Source organism: Petaurus breviceps, unplaced genomic scaffold (assembly GCF_028583685.1).
Source record: "Petaurus breviceps papuanus isolate PSGF00001 unplaced genomic scaffold, PetGlider_PUasm1.0 90925, whole genome shotgun sequence".
In the NCBI taxonomy this organism is placed as follows: domain Eukaryota; kingdom Metazoa; phylum Chordata; class Mammalia; order Diprotodontia; family Petauridae; genus Petaurus; species Petaurus breviceps.
In genome coordinates this window covers 16,123,285-16,146,506 of record NW_027187380.1, presented here as the reverse complement: position 1 = coordinate 16,146,506, position 23,222 = coordinate 16,123,285, and the positions used below count along the sequence as shown (strand labels likewise).

Sequence of the window (23,222 nt, the reverse complement as noted above, 5' to 3'; positions counted from 1 at the left end):
CCCTATCCTCCCAATCCCATAAAACTAAACATCCTTCTATACCCTTGTTTACCTATTCTCTCACCCTCCCCTCTAAAGATCCCTCCCTTGTCCTCTCCCCCTACCCTATTCCCTTACCATTTTATTTCTTCTGCATTTAGAAGACTTCTATAATCTTTTAAATAATATATGTATTGTTCCCTTACACCCATTCCCAATGAAAGGAGGTTATCAGAACTACCAGCACTCCTCCCCAGTCTAATTCCAATGTATTAATTCTTCCTCTTGCACCTCATCTGTATAAAATAATTACTCCTTTTAGCTGTTCCTAAATGGTTTTACTTTTACTTTATCGTGCTCAGGTTTTCCCCAATCTTTCTTATGAACTATGCAATTATTAATAAGAATATTAGCCATAAATTTTACATTTTACACATAAAAAGTAAACAGTTTATATACAAGAATTAGAGAACATTATGAAATGTAAAATGGATAATTATGATTACATGAAATTGAAAAGCTTCTGTAGAAACAAAGCCAATGTAACCAAGATTAAGAGGGAGGTGGGAAATTGGGAAAGAATTTTTAGAACCTATGTCTCTGACAAAGGACTCATTTCTAAAATATACAGAGAATTGAGTCAAATTTATAAGAATACAAGTCATTCCCCAATTGATAAATGGTCAAAGGATATGAACAGGCAATTTTCAGAGAAAGAAATTAAAAATATCTATAAGCACATGAAGAAATGCTCTAAATCACTATTGATTAGAGAAATGTAAATCAAAACAACTCTGAGGTACCACATCTCACCAGTTAGATTGGCTAAGATGACAAAACAGGAAAATGACAAATGCTGGAGAGGATGTGGGCAAACTGGAACACTAATGCTTTGCTGATGGAGTTGTGAACTGATCCAGCCTTTCTGGAGAGCAATCTGGAATTATGCCCAAAGGGCTATAAATAATTTCATATCCTTTGACCCAGCAATAACACTCCTAGGGTTATATCCCAAAGAGATCATAATAGTGGGAGGAAGACCCATATGTACAAAAATGTTTATAGCAGCTCTGTTTGTGGTGGCAAAGAATTGGAATTAAGGGGGTGCCCATCAATTGGGGAATGGCTGAACATGTTGTAGTATATGCATGTTATGGAATACTATTGTGCTATAAGAAACGAGGAGCAGATGGACTTCATATTTACCTGGAGAGGCTTATACAAACTGATGCTGAGTGAGAAAAATAGAACCAGGAGAAATTTGTACACAATTACAGACACAACGTATGTGTGATGACCAACTCTGATAGACTGGACTCTTCTCAGCAATGCAGTGATATAAGTCAATCCCAAAAGACTCATGATGGAGAGAAATGTGTGCATCCAGAGAAAGAACTAGAAAGAACTGAGTTTGTATCCAGATGGAAGCACACTACCTGATCTTTTTCCTTTTCTTGTTTGGTTTTATGTCCTCTTTACCATTTTTCATTCCATCTGATACAATCCGTCTTTATAACCTGACTAATGCATAATGTGAAAGTATTTACAGATCCTATACTTGAATGCATGCCGCCATGGGGGGGGGGGGGGGGGGGGGGGGGAGGAAGGGAGACAGAATGTGAAACTCCGGGAATTGTGGAATTGAATCTTGTAAACTAAAAGTAAACAAACAAATTAATAAAAAAAAATTAAAAAAAAAAGTAAATAGTCTGTCCCTATGGATCCCTTATAATCAGTCTTTGTTATGTACCTTATATTTATATTGGTTCTTATATGCTAAATCATCAATTAATTTCAGGAGTTTTTTTTAACAAAATCTTGAAAATCTGAGAGTTTATCAAATGTCCACCTTTTTCGTTCAAGATAATAATTAACTTTGCAGGATATCACATTTTTGGCCAGAGCCGCAGTTCTTTTGCTCCTCAATATGTTGTGTTCAAGACCTGCGGTCCTTTATTGTTTCTGTTGCTAGGTCTTGTATAATTCTAATTGTGGCACCATCATATTTAAATTGCTGACCAGGAACTCCAGACCCAGCTGTTCTGCGAAATGCCAGCAGGGGTGAGAAAGAACCAGCACATGCCCAGTGAGTACAGAAGCAGTGGGGCAGAAAGCCCCTGGCTGTGGGTACTTACAGGAGGTTAGAGGTTTGGCTTTGGTTTCAGGCTAAAGGGAAGAACTGAAGATCTGGGGCAAAAGGCACCATTCCCCATACCCCAGGGCTAGAGGTGACTACAAATAAATAAGCTATCACCACAAAAAAAATGCACAGGTAAAGGAGAAATAATCCAACTATAGAAACCCATTATGGGAATAGAGATGACTAGAGTTCATCTTCAGAGGAGGAAACTGAAGTAAAGACACCCCCAAAGAGTAACATCAAATGGTCATCTGCCCAAAAAGAAATTACAGAAGACCTTAAAAAAAGACTTTAAAAAATCAAATTACAGAGACGGAGGAAAAACTAAAAAATAAAATAAGAATAATCCAAGAAAAACAAGAAGGGCATGAAAGGAAAGTCAACCAACTAGAAAAGAAGATCCAGAATCTTAAGGAAGAAAATGACACCTTGGAAATTAGAATTGGGCAAAGTGAAGCCTGTGAAATTATAAGAGATCAAGAAATGATTAAGCAAAATATGAATAATGAAAAAACAGAAGAGAAAGTGAAACATAAGAAAAACAACAGATTTGGAGAACAGATCAAGAAGAGAAAATATAAAAATAATTGAACTAACTGAAAGCTACGATCAAAAAAAATAATCTTGATATAATAATACAAGAAATAATTAAAGAAAACTGTTCTGAAACATTAAGACAAGGGGGTAAAGCAGAAATAGAAAAAAAAAATCCATCTATCACCACTTAAAAGAAATCCTATGAGGAAAACTCATAGGAATATCATAGTCAAATTCCAAAATCCCTAGCTCAAGGAAAAAATATTAAGAGCATCAGCAGCATCATAGTCTTTTTTGCTTTTTTGCTAATAAAAACTTACCTCCTCCCAGAAGGCAGAGAGTCCCTGGCCAACAAACCCCTTCAGTACTGAAGATTCCTCCTCTCATGGCTGCTAAAGCACTGGGCCAGGAGTCAGTCAATCAGTTAACTAACATTAATTAAGCACCTAAGTATATGCCAAGCACTGTGATAAGCCTGGAGGAAAACAAAAAGGCATACTGATTGCTTCTCACTGTCATTTCTAAGACCCAACAACCTCCCTTCCTGTGAGATTCACTCCATCTATTTTTATCACTGAATCTAATTCCTTGTCACAGTCATCTATCAAATGTCCAGCTTATTCTCCTTTTCTCACAAAGTTCAGTATCTAGTTCAGTCTTTCTCTCCACCAATCCTGTCTTCATACATGGTGACTTCAAGTGATGCCCCCTTGAACACTGTTAACTCCCCATTCATAAACCTACTGAACTCTGATGATCTCTTTCTTCATTTCAGCAATACACAAATAGTTATAACTTTAACCGGACCACCACCTATAACTGTTTACATCCTTGACCCAGATCTATAAAACTCCTCACCTTTATTCCATAACCTCCTATCCTTCCTTCTCTCACTCAACAGGATTTCTCCTAAACCTATTCTGGTTCACTGTGACCTATAGCTCTTCCACCCCTACATGTTCTGCAAGTTCATTACCCCTACTCTGGCCTCACTTCTCTCACATTCCTGCCCCTACAGTTAACCATTTTAGTAATTTATTATCAACCCTTGAATCTCTTTCCCTGTTGTCTTTTCATCAGTCATGCTTTACCAAACCCCAATTCTGGGTCACTCACACTATTCACCTTCGCCATTACCTATAACTCGTTGCTCAATACCCAAGCACAAAGTTACAGCCCTGGAGTCAGGAGGACCTGTGTTCAAATGCGACCTCAGACACTTAATACTTACTAGCTGTGTGACCTTGGGCAAGTCAGTTAACCCCAATTACCCTGCCTTCCCTCTTGCAAAAAGACAAAAAAAAAAAAAGAATGAAGGACAAATGATGATCTGGGAATAGTAGCAGCTGCCTCACTGGGGACCCAACTGACCAGTTCCAGTTGGACAATGCAACTTCTTCCTTTCCTTCCCTTCTTCTTTCCTTCTTTCCTTCCCTCCTTCCTTCCTTCTTTCCCTCCCTCCCCTCATTCTGACCACATAGGGAATCATATCCTTACCTGTGGGTGCTGTGCCCAAAGGAATATAAATTTTGATCACTGAAACCTTTTAAGAACTATGCCTTAAACCCAAATCACTTGGCTCTCATTGACTGGCCAATAATAGGTCCCAATCCAAGCCTCACTTGGTCATTATTTGGGCTCTTGATGGCTCAGAATGGGAGTAAATTGCAATTATTTCTGTTTATACAGAAACCCTGAGGGTCTTCCCCTCCTGGATTAATTGTGCTTTTTTCTGTTTGTTAGGTTTTTTTGACTAGTTAAAAGAGGCTATTCTTTGCCTCATCTGCCACCTAGACTTAATCACTGAATCAAACTGAAACCTGAGAGAGACCTTAACTTTAAAAAGTCAAGATCTCCTACTGCATCCAGGCCATTTCCAGTCATCCTGATCTGCATCTTACCACTGGACCCAGATGGCTCTGAAGGAAAGAGTGAGGCTGGTCGCTTTGCACAGCCCTCCCTCACCTAAAGCCAATTCACTTGCAAGTCATGACATCACCTTCCTGATGTCATGGTCCTTTTCGAGAATGAAGGACTAACAGGAATGAAGAACATTCTTTCCCACGGTGATCTCATCAACCTCCATGGGTTCAAGTATTATCTCAATGCAGAAATTTCCCAAATCCTACACCCTCATCACTCTCCTGACTTCTAGTCCCACATCATCATCTATCTGCCTGGTGGACAGAAGAGACCTGTTAGCCTCACTCAACATACAGAAAATATAACTCATTAAACAACTCCTCCTCCAAGCATCCCTCTTTCTGCTGAGAGCGTGGACCACCACCCTTCTAGTGATGCAGACTCACAGCCTGGTTATGCTCCCCTCTTCCTAAGTCTCCTCAAGTCTTTCTCCGTAGAATCCATCTCATCTCTCCCATTCTCTTCACTCAAACTCTAATTTATTCCTTTAACCTCTCTCACCGGTACTATTGTAATAACATCCTAATGCTCCTAATTTACATAGGACTAATTTAATAGCTCTCTAAGTCTACCTGCTTAGTTCATCCCCCATGTATCTGGTAAACTGATATTACTAAAACTCAGGGGAACAGATCACACTCCCACACACACATACACACACTCAAAATTTGTCAACAGTTACTTATTACTTCTAGGTTTTTAAAAATCATTAGAGTTAAGGCTCTCTACCATCTGAGTCCCACCTACCCTTCCAGCCTTACTTTATATGACTCCCTCTGCCATTCACTCTCTGGTCTAATTAAACTGTTCCCTATACAAAACATTCCATCTCTAGCCCTTATGCTTCTGTACAGGTAGTTCCTGGCCTTTAGGGATACTCCCTCATCATTCTCACCTAGTAGAATCCACAGCTCCCTCCAAACCACATGAGGCCTCCCTGATAGCCAAGTATCAGGCCTATCTCCCTCATGAAATTACTTTGCATTGCTGTGTACATATGTTGTATTGACTTTTAGACATGTCGTGCCGTCCCCTTCCCCCACAATTTATTCTTCTTGTGTTCAATCATTTAGTTGAGTCTAACTCTTCATGATCCTGTGGACCATTATCATCCATGGGATTTTCTTGGCAAAGATACTGAAATGGTTTGCCATTCCTTCCCCAGTGGATTAAAGCAAACTAGAGGTACATGATTTGCCCAGAGTCACACAGCTAGCTAGTGTTTGAGACCGCATTTGAACTCAGGTCTTTCTGACTTCAAGCCCAGCACTCTATCCACTGAGTCATCTAGCTGCCTCTCATATATGTTCTATCCCTATTAAAATTAAAAGCTTCCCAAATGCAGAAAATGTTTGATTTTTTCCTTTTATCCCCATGACTAGTAAAATTCCTTGCAAAGAGTAAGAGCTTAATAAATGTTTGCCGAGTTGAATACATTCAATAAAAGGGGTTTTACAACAACAAATATGAACATTTCATTATACAAAGAAAAAAACTGAGCATTGAATATAAAACTATGATCTTTTGCTATATATAGTTTGTGGGTTTTTTAACTGTATTTAACATAACAGTAATAAAACTGTCCTTACTGTCTGTCTCTCCTTCTGAACTTTCTTCTCTCTTCAGTATTTGTTCTTAAATGTTGAACTGATGCTCTTTTCTTTCTTTTATTTTTTCCTGCATCACTATCATCACCCATCAATCCTTTTCCCTTCAAATAAAAGCCACTCTCCCTCATATCCAATACATATATAGTCAAGGAAAAAAATCAACACATTACCTAATTCTGAAAATGTATGCCTCATTCTGTACCCTAGCTCATCACCTAACTGCCAAGAGACAGGAGGCATGGATGCTTCATCAGTCTTCTGAAGTTAGGATTGCTCTCTACATTGATCAGACTTCTGAAATCTTTCAAAAGTTTCTCTTTATACTACTGTGGTCAAAAGACCTGGGGTCTGCCTATCCTAGATTGGTATATTTATAAAGGGTCTAACTCCCTGACTCATCCTGAGTATAAAATAATACCAGCCATAACCATTTGAAAAGTTGTGCATAGGGTTGCTCTCCTGAGACAATTATGCATGTTGTTTCATCTCTCAGGATGACAACAAAGACTGAGACTAAGGCAGTAACAGTAGACTTGGAAAGGTCCCCTTTCAGTGTATGTATATGTGGGTATGTTTGCACCTATCCTTGGTGGTATGACTACTATCAATAAACTTCATATTTAGATCAGTAAACTGTAGAGCTGAGACAAGCAGATCCTCTACTCAGTTCCTATTTCTGGTCAGAAGCACCATCTGCTTTCAGCTCATTAATGAGAAGAGATGACAACCATCCCCTGATCACATCCTTCTAGCCTCAGGTTACCCACTCTACCCCATTCAGCCTTTCTTGGATGACTCACTATTTAGCCATCCTTTCAGGGAGGTAGTTTACTGAATCCTATTATTGCAATTATTGATATGTTCATGTAAAAAATGAGCAATATTGAGCACTGTGGACAGTGTGCTAGAATTGGAATCCAGAAGATCTTGGCTTAAATTCTGCTATGAAACCTGCAAGCAGTGTGACCACCATGGACAAAGTACTTAACCTTACTGGGATTTGGATCTGAGGCTGAAAGAGGGCACTCCCACACTGACAAAATTACAAGCCCCTAAGGCACTAACATAAAATATCAAAACTACATTATAGTGTTACTAACAAAATGTTCACCATGTAACCAAAATGTTACCAGAATGGCTCCTTCACATGCACTCTCTTGATTCTCCATCTACAACTGACAACAGCTTTGGCTCTCATCCATTGGCTTTTGATCCTGCCCCTTCCTCTCCATAAACACACAGGTAGATGTGGTAAAGGGGACTTCCTTACTCATCTTCCCTGGCTGTACTCTTCCCCTTGCTAAAGTCACCTGAGTTCTAGTCATTTTTAAGTCTTACCCTACGTTTGCCTATCACATCCCATCTGCAAGGTCCCTCACATCCATCCATCTCTCCTCTCTACTCACACTGCCTCTAAATTCACTGAGTCAATATACTCAGCTTTAGAACTCTTACCTGGGGCTCAGTTGTCTTGACTGGTGAGTAACTGAGCGAATTTTCACCAGCTGGCCCAAATCATACCATCCTTCACAGGCCATCCATCCATCTATCTACACTGGGCCATCTTGTCACTGACCTTGCATACCTCACTACCACCACTCCCTTTCTACCTCCTGCTCTGAACAAAGGAATCAAATCAATCCAACCATTAACTCCAGGAAGGGCATATATATAGTGGCTGCCCTATGGCTCCATTCCTGTAGCTGACTCCCCAGGCCAAATCCCCTTCCATGGCAACTACTTCCTAGCTGTGTTGTTCTACCTATTAAAATATCAGCTCTGTGAAAATAAGGACTGACTCACTTTTGTATTTGTCTTCCCAGTACCATTCCTGGTCTATAACTAGCACTTGTTCATTCAGTTCCTAACATGCATTTACTAACCCCCAGCCTCAGTATCTCCTCTATGCCGGTAACTTACAAATCTAAGCCCCCAGGCCTGAACTTTCCACTGAGCTCTACACACATTTCCAACTGTCTAGGAGACATCTCCATCTGGCCATTCCTCTAATAACATGTCCAAAACTAAACTCATTCTCTCCAACCCCTGCCCCCAACACCTGCTATGCTCCTACTGACCTGACCATCTTTGTAGGTCACCTAAAAGATCTCCCCAGGCTGTAAACTATGGAATCATCTTTAAGTCTTACCCTTCCCATGCCTGCCACATACAATCTGCTGCTAAATGTCATCCATTCTACCACTACAGGGTGACGCACATCCATCTCTCCTTCCTAGTGATACTACTATCAATCACCCTAGTCCAGGCCCTCATTACCTCTAACCTGGATTTTTATGACCGCCTTCTGTGCCTCTGCTTATAATCTCTCCCCTCTCAAATCCATCACATACACCCCTAACAAAACATTCTTCCTAAAGCAGTTCTAAGGCCTAAAGTGAACAGTGGTTCACTACCCTACTCAAAAACCAACAATATCTCCCTTTCACCTATCTATTATTCAAGCCTCTTAAGTTTGTTCTTCCAGGCGCTCCAGAATCTGGTTCTGCTACTCCTCCATACATGCTTTGAAAAACAGCATGGTGTAATGGTAAGACCACTGAACTTAGAATCAGAAGACCTAGATTCAAGTGCAGTCATGTGACCTCAAAGACAAGTGCTCAGACATAGTTTCAGTTAGCCTGTTCTGGGGCCAGTTGTTATCTGTAACTATCACCTTGGTCACCTGGCCAGAGTACCAGTTTCTGAGTTCTTTCCCACTAACCAGAAACAAAGCCCTTAGTGGGCTTTATCTGCAGGTATCACACAGCTAAAACATACCTCCCTGGAATATTAATGAATAGACAGATGCTGTGGGTGGGTCAAAAACTCATTAAAGAGGTAGGATCCTAAGATTCCAGAGTCCCACACATCCAAGGTCCCGGGCTCGCCTGCCTTCTTTCTCCATGTCTAGCGACTAATTAGTTGCTGACAAGTGCAGAGCAAGTATGAACTGAATATTTCTGTGAATATTTCTGAATTATCTACATTTCATACTAGGAAGTAGAGCTGCTGTGTGCCCGCCAAAGTGGATTACTTTGTCCCTCTCTTGCCAATCCCATATCTCTGTTTATATTGTTCCTTCTGCCTAGAAACCTCCATCCTCCTCCTCCATCTCTACCTAAAGAAATCCTGACCCTGACTTTCTAATGCATAGGCCTGACCAATACTGTCAAACTGATTTCCCTAAAACATAGGTCTATGTCTCTCTGTCTCTCTCTCTCTCTCTCTCTCTCTGTCTCTCTCTCTGTCTCTCTCTCTCTCTCTCTCTCTCTCTCTCTCTCTCTCTCTCTCTCTCTCTCTCTCTCTCTCTCTCTCTCTCTCTCTCTCTCTCTCTCTCTCTCTCTCTCTCGCGCACACGCACACACACACACCATTCAATAAATTCCAGTGGCTCCCTATAACCTCCTATATAAGATAACTTTGAGGTGTAAAGTTCTAGAATTGGGGGAAGAGGGAGACACAAGCAGAAACTGGCTCTTAAGCTGTCTTGAAGGAAACCATGAATTCTAAGAGGTGGGGGTGAAGGAGTATATTCCAGGCATGGTGAACAGCTAGTAGAAAGGTAGAGAAGTAGAATGTTACATGTGAGGAAGAGCAAAAAAGCCCCATTAAGCAGAACAGTAGAGTCAATGAAAGCTGAAGTAGTATGAGGGGACCAGCTATAAAGGGCTTTAAATGCCAACCAGAAGAATTTGTATGTGATCCTAAAGCCAATAAGGAGCCACAGGAGTCTATTAAGGATAGGATTTGACATGGTAAAACCTAAACTTTAGGCAAATAAGTTTGGCAGTTGTGAAGGATGGTTTGGAGAGGACAGAAACTAGAGCCACGAAGACCAATTAGGAGGCTACTGTCATAGTTTAAATGAATAGGATGAAATTGAATGGGTGTTTGTGTGGGTGTGGGAGGGGGTGGGGGGGTGTGTAGAGGGAATGGGAAGAGAGAGACAGAGAGAGAGAGAGAGAGAGAGAGAGAGAGAGAGAGAGAGAGAGGTGCTGTGGAAGCAGAAAGACCTGATCAGATATGTGGGATGAATGAGAAAGAGAAGACAAGGAGGACAAGAAGAATAGAGAACAGAGTGACTGGAAGCACAGTGGTACCGTATTCTCAACAGAAATAGACAATTTCAGAAGACAGGTGGCTTTGGTAGGAGAGACAGAGTTCTGTTTTAGACAGGCAGAGTTTGAGATGCCTCTTGTCCACTAAGAAGTTAATGATATATGATTAACAGCTTAACAGAGTCCATATAGAAATAGACAGAAATGATCATTGAACTCATGGGAATTGATGAGATCACTAAGTGAGAGAAGATAAAGAGAAGAGGCCCCAGGACAAAGTCTTCAGGTAAACCCACAGTTAGGGGGCTAGTCTGAGATTGGGTTTGATCCCATATCTGTCCTGCCTCCCAGACCAGTCCCCTTTCCATTAAAATATGTCACTCCTAAAAACTGAACTAAAACACATTATGTGTCCCTGCTCTTCAAACCAAATTTGCTAAAGGAATTCATATCTGATACTGTAATAATTTCCTTCTAGTGTTAGAGGCACCAGAAGGGAGTAATTTAAAATAATCATCCAAATGTATAGCCCTCAGCAGGTAAACCATTGTGTTTCTACTTTAGTATTCATTATGGGAGACTTTCATTCTGTAAATATAAACTAATTTGTGGGGAATTCTCCTAAGGGGTAGATTGGAGTATTCCCACAGATGGGTGCAATTAAACAATGATTTATCACAGTCAGCAAAAATGAAGGTAGATAGAGATGGCATCTAAAAAATCACCTTCTTTGTAAAACCAAATTAAAAAGGGAGAAGTCACTGAACACAGAACACCAATAATGGCTGAATGTCACTCAACTCTTTATGCTTTATCTGAAGTAAGCACCTGACATTACACTAGATACTAAAGGGATACTAGAATATACAGTCACCCCAGGGCATTTATAACTTCATGCACAATGTTCCCTCCACAATGCAAATCACCATCAATCCATATCTGCCCATCCTGGACAACTTTTAGCCATGCCCTCCCATAAGTTTGCCATTGGGGTCAATCTAATGTGCTGGGGGGGGGGGGGGGGTCCTCCTCAATTTCTACTGACAGTGCAAGTTTCCAGTGGCATACACAGTTATCTTCAATGTGACCAGCCCAGCTCAGCAATGTAACAGTGCTAGACTTGGAGTCAGGAAGACTTGAGTTCAATTCTAGCCTCATGTACTTACTAGCTTTCAGATCTTGGACAAGTCATTTAACCTCTAGCAGCCTCAGTTACTCTATCTGTAAAACAGATATCACCTACCTCACAGGGTAGTTGTGAGATCAAATAAGATAACAAGTAATGTTCTTTGCAAACCTTAAAGTGCTACTTAAATGCTAACTATTATTATTAACTTTCTAAAGTATACATAACATATGTGACACAGAAGTGTTATGAGGATACAGAACATGAACTGTTTTATTTTGATCAAACGTTCAGCGGCTCAGTTAGAGTTAGGTCACCCAACACTACTCCTCCAGGTCACCCTGCTGCTCCTATTCCTCTGAGTTAGATTTGTGACTCACCCCCCTTGGGCTTAGGGAGCTTCCATGGAATCCCTCTTTGTGCCAACAACCATCATCTCCACCAGGACAGAAGTGTGACTCCACCTGTCCAGCAGCTGATCACCAACCCCAAAGGGGCATCTCAGTTCTGAGGTAACCTGACATGGCACCTGGCCACCAATCCATCATTATCTCCTAAGCACTAGCCAATAAGTAGACAATTCCACCAGCTGTTAAGGGCTCTCCCTAAAAACCCTTCGTCTCTAGCTCCAAGCTGTTTCTAATGCTGGCAGATCAGGGAACAGACCCTACCAACTTCTGACAAGGAGTTGATTACATGGCACCAATAATCATTCTGGTCCTATCCAGGAAGAGCTCCAGGGATCTTGGCATAATTGCTTAACAAATGCTTGCTGACTGAACAACTGACTGATTAATTCATTTCTCTCAACCAAGGGGAACACCATCCTAAAACATCAATTCTTTGGTCCTCTCCCCTACCTAGACTCAAAAAAAAAACAATCAGGAAGACAAACTAATGATACATGGTGAATATGACTTTAAGGCAAGGGTTCTTAAGTTTTTTGTGTATCATGGACCTCTCTGGCAATGTGGTGAAGCCCATGGATCCCTTCTCAGAATAACATTTTAAATGCATAAATTATATAGGATTACAAAGCAAATCAATAATACTGAAATAGTTATCAATTTTTTTAAGTCCAAAGACCACAGGTTAAGGAAGGTCAAAGGGGATGGTGAAAACAGGAACAATTTAGTTATTGTTATTTTAAAATCAGTAGTCAATAGAGAATGAATGTACCTATACATGAGAGAACACATATGGAGTATAGATGAATATAAATGTATATATGTGTCTGTATCTGGTTAGGGGCATGCAAACAGTTGTCAACATGCTAGCCCACATATGGCACAAGCATCACTGACCAACCCTGTTAAAGACCACCTCCTTCAAACTCCAATTCACACACACACAAAAAAAAAAACGGGGCAGCCAGGTAGCACAGCGAGTAAGAGTACCAGCTCCAGTGTTGAGAAGACCTGGAGATCAAATCCCGGGCTCAGACACTTAGCACCCACCCAGAAACACCTGGCCGTGTAACCTTGAGCAAGTTACTTAACCCCAATTGCTTAGGGGCGGCCAGGTGGCTCAGCGAGTAAGAGCACTGGCTCCAGTGTCCGGGATAACCTGGATCAAATCCGGGCTCAGATACTCAGCACCACACCCAGAAATAACTGGCCGTGTAACCTTGAGCAAGTTACTTAACCCCAATTGCTTAAAAAAAAAAAAAAACTCCAATTCACTTCAGCAAGTACCATTTATGAGCCTATTATGTCAAGTAGGTAGCATGGCTAGTAGATAGCTCTGGGCCTAAAATCCAGAATAGGGTTACAATCCTGTCTCTTGCACTCACCAGCTATTTGATCCTGGCCTTGGGGAACTCTCTAGGACTTACCTAACTAAGGCACTAACCAAATGAAATCTGAGGGGAAAAAGTTCTCCTACTAAGAGTTCTCCTTCATAGATACAGCATTTATTATATTCATATCTGTGCCAAATAATCCAACCAATAATATGCTTGTTTGCTGGCCAAGATAATCCCACTTAACACATCTCTTCCACATCTGACTTGCCCCATTTCTCCATAAGGCATCAAAGGGACCACAGCCCATCTCTCCCCACACACAAACCCTTCATCCCATCTTATAAATCTGAAAAAATCCTTAAATTAGAAACATTTCTTGGCATAAGTACATCCTGATAAATTTAGCATAATTAAATCTCTGAGAAATTTCTGGATTGTTTCATAGAAATAACAAGTTTACCTTCGATTAGTGTCTTCCTTTATCAAGAGGATCAGAAAGATAGGTCTTATATCCCCAGATGGGAGAGTTCCTCACTGCAGATTTGGAGACTTCATGCCAATATTCCAGGCATACAAAATAAGCACATCCTCAGGACTTATACATAATCAAAATGGGTCTTAAAAGCCTAAAGAAACACTATGAGTCTGTTCTCTCAATTAACATGCCTCCTTCTCAGAAACAAATGGGTAATATATGGTACCCACTAAAGCAAAATGAGATGCTATGTCCCCTTATGGATGAGATAACACACGTGAAGTGCTTTGCAAACCTCAAAACACTATGTAATTGCTAGCTATTATTATTAATATTATTAAATGGGCAAAACTTCCTAGTCATCTAGATGGCATTGGATTTCTCCAAGGAGGTACATTCAATCTTTCCCTAAAAAGATTTATATAACCAATCCTCCATGAACCAGGCCAATGAATGGTTGCATAACTGAGCCAAAATAAATAAAAGCTACAGATTATACAAAATCACCTCCAAGCTGTTGGCTACAATCCACAACCACAACCACCAGGACAGAGCCAGAAAAATTGTATCCTGTTTTCGTTGCTTTATATTCAAGCTGTTTTAGCAAGGTTACCTATTGCAATTCTTCTCTTTTGGATATGTTACTTGATGTCATATCCCTAGGGTTCTATGGCTACTTCTGGTGACGAATGTGAGAACTTCTTCCAACTGTACAGACTGTAAACCAGTCAGGACCTTCTCATCTTGTCCCATGCTTGTCCATGGTCTCATATGAAGCTACCACAGGTGGACACCTAACACACTGAAGTCTTTCCTCTAGATTTCCAGACATTACAGAGATAGCAATAGGACACATGGGCTGTCCATTAACCCTTCAAGCAACCTCTTCACTGCATTTTCTACCATGCTTAAAAGACTTCACATACCACTCCCTGGAAACAAGCTGGGTCTGCTTTACAAGGAACAGCCTACTTAAGTACGGAGAGGCTCATCACTACAAAGCAATGAAATCTTTCTTTACTCATGGTAAAGCACTAGAGGGGTTAAAAAGATATTTACTGCCAAAAGTCTAGATCAACAAAAAACGCTTAAGAGGGGATACAGAGCAACAAGGATCTTGCCCTTCCAAGACCTTCTCTTGCTAAGTCTTGGGGATGTTAATGAGTCACATGGCCAGCCATGTCTCTCTGGAAACTGGTTCCCCCATACACCTGTTGGTTTTTCATATTTAAATGTTTCCCTTGGTTTCAGTTTTATATAGTGGCAGTATGACTGAGGATAAGTCTCCACTTAGTCCCTTAATAGATAAATCCTCCTTATCAATCCTCCCTTTCTCTTAAAGACAGGGGACAGAGGAGACAGCACTTGTGATCTCACTGGTATGGGGAATTCCCAGATGATGGAACTCCCTCTACCAATGTAGGTCGGCACCGTCTCAGAAGCTCACCATTTCAGAGAACTGCCTAGGGCACTGAGTAGAAGTTAAGTGACTTGTCTAGGATCAGACAGTCAGAATGTGTCAGAAATGGGACTTAAAACTCTGCTCTTTCTAACAATGAGGCAAGCTCTCTATTCACTACTTCTAGCCTCTTCTCACTTAAATACTACATAAATTCTCAGGTACTTGTCTAATAGTGTTTGTTTTTCTGGTTTGTACATCTTCATCTTCTCTATAGGCCTCAGTGGAGCTATCACACACTACAAACTCCCAATGTACATTAGCCTGCCAAGACAGAGACAAGCCAGAAACAAAAACTTTACATATGCATTGTAAAGCCAAGTAGTACTTTGCTGTTTGTTTCAGCTAATCAAGTGCCTTTGAGCCTAGCCTTTGATTGTATCAAGAGTCTTTGCTAGAAACACTATACATATTGTGTTGCCCTTAATAGATCTAAGGGAATTTGAAGATTTTCCCTGCCCTTATTAGGCCTAAGGGAATCTGAAGATCTTCCCTGCCCTTAATGGGCCTAACATAATCACATGGAGCCCACAGCAAGAACAGCTTGCCTAAGAGCAGAACAGGAAGGGTGGAAAAGGAAGAAGCAGAGCAGAGAAAAAAAGAAAAAGAGAAAAAGAGCTGAGCTGGGAGCAAGCAGAACTGAGAGGGAGAATGCTTGTGATTTAGGTGCTCTGTTGATCTGTGTTGCTTTCTGAGAACTGAAAGAGAATGTCTGTGATGTTGGCATTCTGTCTGTTGTTGTGTCAGACAAAAGCCTTGTCTGTTGTTCTGTCAGACAGAAGCACCTTTCTGTTGTTCTTAGACAAAAGTCCTGAAAGAGGACTTTAGTGTTGTTACAGAAGTCCTGAAAGAGGACTTTACTATTGATTTGTGTTTCATTTCTCAGACAGAAGCCTTGGCTGTTGATTTGTGTTACTTTGTCAGACAGAAATTTAATTCAGAAGACAGTGCTGGTAATGTCTGTAAATACTGTTGTAGCCCTGTTAAGCTTGTTTTCCTAGAAACAGAAGCTGTGAAGAGCTTGGAGTGGAGCTGTCCCTGTGAGTTGTGATATGGAACAGGAGTGGAGAGCTGCCTTTGTGTGAATCCAGGCAAGAGTCAGGAGAGCTGCCTACATGTGAATCCAGGCAAGAGCGGGGAACAGTCAGCCCCCAGAAGAAGAGCCATGGGATTTGGAAGTCAGCCCTGAGTTAAGATGAAAGAGGACTTTACTTGGATACTCTGTACTGACCGATGAGACTGTGACTTACTGTAACCTAGGGGTGGATGGTGTCTGTACTTTCTGCTACCCCTTAAGGACGATTGGCTTAAGGATGATTGAAAGCCAGCCTTGAGTTAAGATGAAAGAAGATTTTACTTGGACAATCTGTATTGACTGAGGAGATTGTGACTTACTGTGACTGAGGGTCACTTACTGTGACTGAGGGTAATTTACTATGACCTGGATGTTTAAGATTATGCGGCCACTTTAGTCATAAGTTGTTATGTTATATTGTTGTAAATGTTGTGCTACATAGAGTTCACTATACTATGAGATTAGATGCTTAAAGTTATTCATAGCAGCAGTCCTCAGGAGAGTTGCTTGTGATTGATTTTACAACTCAATGGATATGGTATTATGTGACACAGTCACTGTGAAGCTGTACACTACAAACTGGATATACCTCCAGAATTGGGGAACAAATTCAGAAAACATCACCTTTTGAAACAGAATCTAAAAATAAAAGATGAAATTGGCCAACTACATAAGTAACCTACCTTCTTAGGAAGCAGTTTATAAATCTGTTGTTGATGAAACTAGAGTGGTTCTTAAGAATCCATCAAAGAACCAGCACAGCTTTCCAAAATCACCACTCTAAATGTAACTGGTTATAAGTTAACCATCATCTTGGAGACTATAACATGCTCATGACAAATACAAACAAGACATTGGGGCTCTTATCCATATCCCTCCACACTCCATGCAGATGCAGAGCCACCCTACTGTCAAACTGAAGAGTCAGTCAGAGTCATAGAGGGCAATCTAGCCTAACCTATCCCTGAACAAGACTCTCCTTCAAGATATACTTGAGAAAGGGTCATTCGCCTTTTGTGAACTCCCCATTAGACCATGAGCTCCTTTAGAGCAGGGATTGTGTTGGCCTTTTTTTTGTATCCCCGGAGCCTAGCACATTGCCCAGCATAAAGAAGGTGCTAAATAAATATATGTGGACTTACTGACTTATAGGGAACTGACTGTCTCCTGAGGCAGCCGATTCCACCTTTGGGCAGCTCTAGTGGTTAGTTAGCTTTTTTCTTCCATTAAGATTAAATTTGCTTCTTTTTACCTTCTACACATTGCTTCTAATTCTGCCCTCTGGGACTAAGCAAATTATTCTAATCCATCTTTCAAATAATTTCCCTTCAAATACCTGAAGATTGCATCATATTTCCCCTAGGTTAGGGGTTCATAATTTGTAGTCCACAGTAAGATTTCGGGGTATCCATGAACTTGTATGGGGAAAAAATTTACATCTTTATTCCATTAAAACTGGTTTCTAATCCCATGTATTTTATGTTATACATTTTAAAATATTCTTCTGAGAAGGGGTCAACAGGCTTCACCAGACTGTCCAATGTATCCATGATACAAAAAAATAGTTAAGAACCCCTGCCATAAGTCTTCTCCTTTCTTGGCTAAACATTCCCATTCCTTTCAACCAATCCCTACACTGCATAAACTTGAGGCTCTTCACCATCCTGGCTGGCCTTCTCTAGCCTCTACTTTATTTAGTCTTTCCCTACCAAACATACTGTACACAGAATGGACCACTTCAAATGTGTCCTGACCAGGGAAAAGTAACAACAGAATTGTTACTTCCCTATTCATGAACATGCTTCTCTTTATGCTGTCTGAACACCAGCTTTCTTGTCTGCCATATCATAATGCTCCCTAATATGGAGTTTGCAATCCACGAAAACCCTCAAGTTGTTTTCTGATGACCTGCTGTCTAGTCATACCTTCTTCAAACTGTACTTGTGAAGTTGACTCTCTATACCCAAATTCATCTCTTTGAGTTCATTTTCCTAATCTACAATACCTGTAACACAGGGGCAAGAAAACCAGTGAGATGTAGTGGATGAAGGGCCAGCTATGGCATCAGGAAGACCTGGGTTCGTTGTCCTGCTTCACTAGGCAGATGACCATGAACAAGAGATTTAACCTCTCCATTCCCCCAGGCAACTCTCTAAGGCCAAGTTACCGCAGAATAACTGGTTTCTATTAGTAGACAGACTTTAAATACTGGAGGGTCTCCCATTGATGAAGTCAGAGTTCCGGACCCCCCCCCCAAAAAAAATGAAACAAAGCATAAAGCTGTTGTAAGAAGCAACTGAAATATTAGAGATGAAGAGAGGAATTTTATTCAGATACAGATCGGATTAGAATCTATAATCAATTACATGACTCCAAGGTCCTATGATGGATATAAAATTACTTTGGTAAGCAAATCCCACCCTATATAAGGTTTTATTGTTTTTTAGTTCTATTAGCCCATGAAAATTATTTGCATCATGTCCCCTATCACCTGCATTTCAAATAAACTTACAAAGTACTCCCAAAACACATACTCTCTATCTACTTAAAAGCCCTATGCACAGGCAGTCACCACAGGTCTTTTCCTCCCTCCTAAATACAATATGAACCTATTTTCCCCTTGTTCATGCATTTATTATATATACATTTATTTATGTATTTATATGTGCACTTATTATATATATATATGTCACATGTTTAGTATAATATGTATACTTTAGTAAGATATGTATATATGCATAATAGGGGGAATATATAAGCATATATATTTTACCACTATCACCCCAATTCTCCCAGGGAACTAACTCACTTAGCTCCAAAGCTGTCACATGATCTCTGCCCCAGAAGAGCAGAGCTTCCTCAATTGAAAGAGGGCCCTGAAGAAATGCCTGTACAAGAAATGACTGTACAAAAAATGACATGGCTTCTCCTTCTTTCCCCTAGCCCAGCGGTGTTAAGAGCAGGAGCTCCTCCAATCTGAGAGAGAATTGCTATCTGCTACTTCCCTATGACCCCTAAAAGTTGTCATCATTTTCCTATTCGCCAAGTCCTGGGGAAACTGAGGCCAGTGAATCTTATGGAATCAGGCTCAGATCAAGAGCTTGGGCATCCAGACAGCAAAAATCAGGTACAGGGGGGAAAGCTATCAAAGCACTTTGATTCCTAATGTTTTATCTCCTTTTTAATCCCTTTCTCTGGAGGATGAGGGAAGAGCCTTAAACAGTCACAATAAATAGGATGAGAGGGTCACAGACTGAGAGCTAGAGTCTGTGGCTATCTAATCCAATGCCTTAATTTCACGAATGAGGAAACAGATACAGAGAAGGGTGTGACTTGCTCAGAGTCTCACAGATAGTCAGTAACCAGTGACACAAGCCAATCAATTGATCGATTTAGGGTCAATCAACCACAAAGTGTTTATTAACACCTACAAGGTGCCAGGTATTGTGCCAGGAAACTGGAATCCAAGTACAAGGAATGAAACAATCCTTACTCTCAGGGAGTCTACATTGTAACTGGAGAGTCAACAAATACATATATAAATGTATATAATATTAATAATTACAAGTACATGAAAATAGTTCGATATAAGGTTGTTTAGGAGGGAAGGCACCAGAAGTTGAGTGAATCAAGAAAGACCATGCAGAAGTAGGTTCTTCAGCTGCATCTTAAAGGATGTGAGGGTAAGGAAGGAACACATCCCAGGCACGGGGGACAGCTTTTTGTGCAAAGGCAGAGAGATGGAGGAGGGTTCTTTGGGAGGAACAGACAGAAGGCAATTTGGCAGGATTAAAGAATTCAGGAGGGGGAGTAATGTCCAATGTGGCAGAAAAGATATGTTGGGAGCCAAGTTGTGTAGGACTTTATTTATGTTTCTTTATTTTTATATAATTAACAAGCATTTGTTTTCTTATCCTCCTATATCCCTCCTCACTCGGAGCGGGGTGGGGGTGAATGGTAGGGGAAATTCCTTATACCAAAAATGCAGCAACAAGCAAAACAAATGCCTGCCTTGAACATGTCCAAAAAATATATAGCTATCTCTACACCCTGAGTCTGTCCTGTCAGGAAGTGGTTAGTATGATTATAAAGATATAATCAATCTTCCAGAATCATCGTTGATTACTGCATTGATCAGAGGTCTTAAGTCTTTCAAAGTTGTCCATTTTTACAATATTGTTATAGTATAAAATTATTTTCTAGTTCTGCTCACTTCATTCTGCATTGGTTCATCCAAGTTTTTCTAGGTTTCTCTGAAATCATCCCTTTGCCATTTCTTACAGTGTAACAATGTCCCATTACCTTCAATAATTTAGTTTGTTCAGTCATTCTCCAAGTGACTAGTACCCCTTTAGTTTCCAGTTCTTTGCTACCACAAAAAGCTACTTTAAATATTTTTATACACATTGGATCTTTTCTCCTTTCTTGGATCTCTTTGGGGCATATATCTAATAGTAGTATCACTGTATGCACTGTTTAGCAACATTTGAGGCATAGTTCCAAATTGCTTTCCAGAATAGCTGGACCAATTCACAGCTCCAGCAACAGTGCATTAATATGTTGTTTTTCTGTAGTCCCTCCAACATTTGTCATTTTCCTTCTCTGTCAACTTTATCCATGTGAGTGTGAGACAGAACCTCAAAATTGCTTAATTTTGCACTTCTCTAGTTATTAAAGATTTGAAGCATCTTTTTATATGGCAATAGCTAGCTTTGATTTCTTCCAGTGAGAAGTACTTGTTCATATTCTTTTATCAGGTGGCAACCAGACCAATTCTTATTCTAGGCAATCTTAAACAGTTCATTTTATATATAACAGAAATGAGACTTTATCAAAGAAACTTGCTAGAAAAAAAATTTTTCCCCAGTTACCTTTCCTTCTCAATTTTGGCTGCAATAGTTTTGCTTCTGCAAACACTTTTTAATTTCGTATAGTCAAAGTTGTTCATTTTATCTTCTGTGTTCCTCTCAATCCTTTGTTTGGTTATAAACTGTTCTATCCATAAATCTGAAAGATAATTTGTTTTCCTTGTTCCTCTAATACGTTTAAAAGGTGACCTTTTATGTCTAGGTCATATATCCATTTGGAGCTTATCTAGTTAAATGGTGTGAGGGGGTTGGCTTGAACCTAACTTCTGCCAGACTGCCTTCCAGGTTTCCCAGCAGTTTTGGTCAAATAGTTTTTATTCCTGTAGCCAGGATCATTAAATTTATTGAACACTCACCTACTAGGCTCATTTGCTTCTGTACACTGTGTCTCTGTAGAGCTTTACAAGCAAAAGAAGAGTTTATATTTTACCCAAGAGGCAATGTAAAGCCTCTGGAGTTGATTGAGGAGGGCAGTCACATGGTCAGACCTGGGTTAACAAAAATTACTTTGGAAGCAATGTGCACGATGGACTGAAGTGGGCAGAAACTAGAGGTAAGGAGACCATTTAGTTTACAATCATCTAGTCAAGAATTGATGAATGTGAATTAAGGTGGCAGCTGTGAGTGGAGACGCAATGCAGTTTGCTGTGTAGGATCTAATATGGCCCATATTCCCAAAACAAATTCAGTAAGTTCTTATTAACAAAAAGGACATAATCAGATACCTAGTGCTGCCCTCCCCGCATAGAATGAGTTCTGACTCTTTTTATTAGAAATTATTCATGCCCCATAGATATACAGTTCCACTGGGCAGCAGGAGCTAGGGATTGAGAACTTGTCACTTCAAAGAAAGCACTTTGCTACATCTATCATCAAACACTCTGTTTAGGGTTTTTTTTTCCCTATGCAAACATTTCAAGGCCTTAAGACTCACACTCCAGGGAAAAGTAGAAACCAATGACTCTCAGTACATAATTACTGTCCTGCTCTCATTACCACTCAGGAGAAAAATAAAATCGTTTCCCTGGTGAGTATCATGGCTGTTTAATTCTGACATTGTAGACATAGTATGCTACTGTGGCCAAAAAATGAAAAAAAGCTTCATGTCATCTCTCATTGCCTGAGGCCATGGTTTTTTCACATGTATGAGATCAGCTAATGATTGAGGAAGCAGAATCCCAAGCAGAGGAAGGACAAGAATAAAATCTTCTGCTGTCCTATCTTCTTGCCCCTGTGTAGAAAAGCTCCCAGTAGTAGGTTTAACCAGAATCTGAAGAGATAGTTTGATGAAATCTTAATCCTTGCTAGCAAAAGACTTCTAGCATAACAAATGGTGACTGTGTGTTGCCATGACAACAAAGCTAAAGTCCTAAGAAGAGTTCAGAACAAAATTTTCCCCCTCTACAAACCCAGAACAGATCTAATATTTTTCTCCACTGCTTACAAATACTCAGCAAATAAAGGTTAATCAGGGCTTTGAATCAATAGCTTAGGTTTCTCAGACACCAAACTGGCTAGGAGTTTAGAAATGGTGCTATTCCCTCCTAACAGAAGCAAGTGCCCAAAAGAAGGTTGAGAACAGAACAACAACAACAAAAAAAAAAAACCTGGAGAAAGTGACAGACACAACTATCTGTACAAAAGCAGTTCTGTGTAAATAGCAATAGTGAGGTCACTGGGCATTTAAAAGATTATTAAGAAGCTAAATAGATAACAATGGGCCCAGATGGTCTTTCTTGAAGAGCAGAGAAGGGAATGATTTCAACAGAAGGAACCTGTGCCATATCAATAACCCACAAGAGGTTACCATGGTGATCACTGGCTAATACGAGGATACCAACTCACCCAGATGAGGCAGACACAGATGTGAGCTGAAAAGACTCTCTCACTTTGAATACTAAGCAACTAATATTCAAACACTAGCCAATGGCAACATCGGCTCTCACTGGCTGACTAAGAACTGCCCTTACCAGTGCACTTCCCATGATTCAACTCACTCCAGGGCAGCATCACCTCCCCTAAGTGATTTCTCTAAACCCAAGACAACTTTCCCCATATTTTTGCAAACATAACTTTCCAAGTAAGAAACTTCTACAGGAAAAGTACATGTTCAAGACCTCTCTAACACTATAGGGCTTCCAGAAATAATGGGCCTTAGATTGATGGCCCCTTATCCTTGTAAGTAACTCTCTGATAAAAAAAAAAAGCCACATGCATTGAATGCATCT

At 40.3% G+C, this 23,222-nt stretch overlaps 1 protein-coding gene across 5 annotated transcripts in view; it reads right to left on the bottom strand.

Moving 5' to 3' along the window:
- The window catches only part of SLC39A11 (solute carrier family 39 member 11), a 564,681-nt gene that overhangs the window by 505,014 nt on the left and 36,445 nt on the right, over window positions 1-23,222 (bottom strand). The window lies entirely within an intron of this gene.